The following is a 4,281-nucleotide window of genomic DNA, read 5'->3' as shown; positions in this document are numbered from 1 at the left end:
ATGTGTTAGTGCACAGCTACGTGTATACGCGACTCAGCCTAAGCAAACATGCATATACATAGGTTTAGTTAAGGAAACATGCATATATACACTTCTGTAAACTGGAAAAACAACGTATATAAAAGATTTCAAGAAAAAACAAAAACATTCTGAAGAAACTGATCAAACTTACAATTCAAGTTCCTATAGGAACAGACTACACATTATAGCAAGAAAACATACAGTTGAGCCCTGATTGGATTGAATAAACCCAAACTAGGAACAATGATACTGTTGTCCCCAGTAGAGTTGCCAATTCTGTTAAGGGATAAATTCCCCTAGGGTCTTGGGTTGATACCGTAGCAGATCGGAGGTTATTTACACAAAAAAGCACTCATTCCATACAGCCATGATGCTAATATAAACAAACTATACGAAAAAGGGGTGCACCTGAGGTCCTTCATTTGAGAAGATCTAGTTAGGGTCCAAACCCTCTTTTAGTTCCTTTTAGTCCTTCAACTTGCAAAACAAACAATTCCAAAAAGTACAGCAGTATATTGACCAAGCATCATAAAGAAATCATCTTCATAACATAAGGAAAGGTAGTTAATTATATGATTAGAAACAACCATTCACATATGAATTATAACATTGACATCATGAACATGAAGAAGATTTATATCAGGAACGAGACAAGTGTTTCTTTTATTATAAATAACTAGAGTACAGAAAGGAATGATTTCACCTGATTTATCCTTTCGCAGGCTCCAAGAAGAACCATCCTCCAGATTCGTCCAGTTCAAGCCTTCAACAAACTCCTTCCACGACTTACTCCATGATCTCCCAAGTAGAAAGACATCATCACACAAGGAAACAAGGGTTTCCTGCAAATGGGGGAAGTGCTGGAAGCACAAGGATCTTCAGACCTGGTCAGGGAAAATCTCAGCAGAGTGATTTTTCTCTCTATTCTCTCCTCCCTTAGGCCTTCCCATGGAAGCCTTTTTATACTTCTCCCAAAGTATTTTTTTAGTTGGGAATTCATTGGGAATAGTTGAGCCACATGCACTAATAGGTAATCAGCAGGTAAAACCCGCGATCTCTGCCCGAAACTAAGGAGTTTTAATTTTTTTTAAGTGTTTTAAGACATATACGCGGGTTGGGTATACATAGACCCGCGTACACACGCGTTTAGCTCAGGGCAATGTCGCGTATAGGGAGTAAAACACTGTTTTTTGAATATTTGGACCAGGTCTGGAAGGAGGGGTTGCCCTAGGCCATGAGTGCAACATCACAAACATCAAGAGTGAGGTTTGGAGCTATAATAGATGCCCCCTAATATATGAGGTCAGAAGGGGTACATGATGGCCGAAATGTATTAGGCAAGTTCATGGAAAGGAAATCTGCCAAAAACTGAGAAGGACTTCACCAGAGTTCAACCTGCCAAGCCACAAAAGGAGATCAGAAAGAAACACTGTCTGAGGCGGGCATACCCATGCTCAGAGAAAGTAAAGCATGTCCGCATATCAAGTTGTTGTGGCCAGCAACAATCCCCCCTTAGTTCATTTAAGTGTTGACCAAAATACTAAATGAATGGGGACCCTTAGTTATTTTTTAGGAAAAGCAAGGATTTCTTTTCTTCAAAATAAGGTTACCATCATAAGCTTAGGTAAAGTATTTTGAATATTTTAAACCTAAGTCTATGATAAAGAGAAAATCTTCAAAGTCGCGTTGCAAAAAGATAGGAAATACCTTCATTTCTCTTTAAAATCGGTATGCACAAGATCCTCGTGTTAACAATAACATCGCATCACACCAAAGTAATACCCAAAAAGAAAAACTTAAAGATTCACCGATCTACGATAACACCGATCGCAAGATCGCATATCGCAGAAATGAGCCGGCAAGATTTGGCAAACATCAAACTTCTGCGATCTGCGATGTTGCGATCGCTGCGATGCTACATCCTTGCGATTTACGATGGTATGATTTGCGATGGTGCGATTTGCGATCGCACGATATGCGAGGTTACGTAAGCAAATCATAAATCACTTCATTACGAATCCTTCGGGCACACCATTCAAAGAAAAGCCACTTACCATAATCTGACTCGAAATCATGCGCTTTTAATGATAGTAAATGAATTAGTTGTCAGTTATTAAATGGATTAAAGATGCGTGCCTTGGTAGAGATTTACTTCACGTAAGGTGGCATATTTGATACATCTACTGCATTTAAAACTTTCCCATCACCTTTCTGGGTCAGTCATTTCCATTTCACTCATAATCTGCAGGAACAAAGAGCTAAGACGATTCAGACACAAACACAGGAAGAAATGGGAGAGAAAAATAAAACTCAAAGCTCTGAAGCGAAGGAAAAGACGAAGGAGATGGCGCCTTTGTATACAGACACAGCCTGTAACAGAGACGCATGAATATCAACATGGGAAAGCATGTACAGGCTGCCAGAAGAGGAAAATCCTAGAATAATGAAGGTTGCTACTGCCGCGGGCTCACACCGCTCTTCTGAGGCGTCCTTAGAGGACCTAGCATGTTCATTTCTTCACAGAATAGCGGCAAGACCCAAAATTATACCATATACGGATATGATCAAGTGGATACTGGATGATGCAGACATGAACAACAGACAATTCAAAGTTCAAGGACACAGGATTATCGGATCATTTGCTGTGCAAGATTTGAAGCTTATGTATCATCTTCTTGAACCGCAAGCGACCTATAACGCACAATTCGTTAAGAAGTTCGCGGCAGAGAACCCAGACCTATAAGAAACCACCAAAGATTGGTCTAGAAAAGAAGAGCCGCTCAAAAAGGACAAAAACGGTATGTACAACACTGGTTCCCTCACCTCTCCATATTTTTTTGCTACGGCCATGCTTTGTAGGTTATTTGGGATGCCGGATATCAAAAAGTTTTCGTCTGAATGGCTACCATTAATTGATGCTGCCACAAACGCCGACATTATAGATTGGGCCAACATCCTTTCTGATAATCTATACACGGCTGTTATCAATTACCGGTCTAAAAGATCCTTATCTCAAAGGGTCTATCCTCCTTTTTATCTGTCTGCATATGTTATGGATTTTGTTTGTCTTGTGTCTAAATTCCCTACTATGGGTTGGAAATGGACTACCCAAGACCCATTTCCCATCCATGTTTATCATAAGGTGTTATGGGATTCTCAGTTTTCCCCTCACTTCTACCAGATTTTCCACGGGCTTATTTTTCCCCTGTATAGAATAATGTATGATAGAGACCACCCGAGGTGCTCTCTTTAGGCACAAATTGAAATCATCCCCATCGCGAAATGGTTCGGGGAAGAATGGTTTACTTACATTAGAGTTTTTGGAAGCACTGTACCTCCACATGTCCTACCTCTATATATCCCTGATAAACTGTTGGCTCGGGAAATTGCCTACCAAACCTGTTCAGAAGGCGGCCTGACCAAAGACCTAAAAGACAAGAAGAAGGCCATATGGCCTCAATTTCCTGTAGCTTCAGGGGCCTTCTCATTGTTCGATGTAGGACACGCTTTCGGCGAAGTGGAGAATGTGACGTGTCTTCAATTATTTAAATTCCCAGCAAGGCCATTTGACCCAAATGATGTTGCCCAAGAGTTCACAACGAACGTCAAAATAAAAGTGTTCTCTGGGAAGAAATATTTGTTTGATGATTTTTTTCAGAGTAGAAGCTTGCTCCAAGAAATTTTGCGGGAAGCTCGGTCGAGGTTGTCTCCAGATGACCTCCAAAGATTCTTGTTATACAGAGAAAGAAGGCTCGCCAATATTCCTCTAGAGAAACTGCGATTGCCTGCTAGAGAGCCAACTCCAAGCATTAGCCTCGGCGAAAACTCTAGCACTTCCAGATCTAAGTCCAACCCTGCGCAAGAATGGGAAACCTTCAATGAATTGATCAATCTTGAAGGGCAAGCCCCAAAAACACCTGTGAACAATGCACAGGTAGTTCAAGAAGTGGTTTCGACCATAGTCAGCAGTGTCACAGAAGCAGAACACGTTCGTATCGCTCCACCTTCTGAACTTATACATAATGTAGAAGAAATTCTCCCATTGGATGTATTATATAGTCCCCAACACAAAGCAGTTGTAAGGAGACAGAGGAAGAAAAGAAAACTAGAAAATACGTTGTCACAAGATGCCGAACATTTGGACGTCTTATGGAAAGACCCCAATAATAACCCGACTGAAAATCTCACGAAGCTGTCTCAGATCGCAGGAGCATATGCTTCTGAAACTATTGACAAGGCATCAGAAGTTCAACAACTATT

Source organism: Pinus tabuliformis, chromosome 1_1 (assembly GCF_031772625.1).
Source record: "Pinus tabuliformis cultivar Carrire ecotype Pingquan chromosome 1_1, CPIR1, whole genome shotgun sequence".
Lineage (NCBI taxonomy): Eukaryota > Viridiplantae > Streptophyta > Pinopsida > Pinales > Pinaceae > Pinus > Pinus tabuliformis.
The sequence above is the reverse complement of the archived record's forward strand: the minus strand, read 5'-3'. Positions refer to the sequence as shown.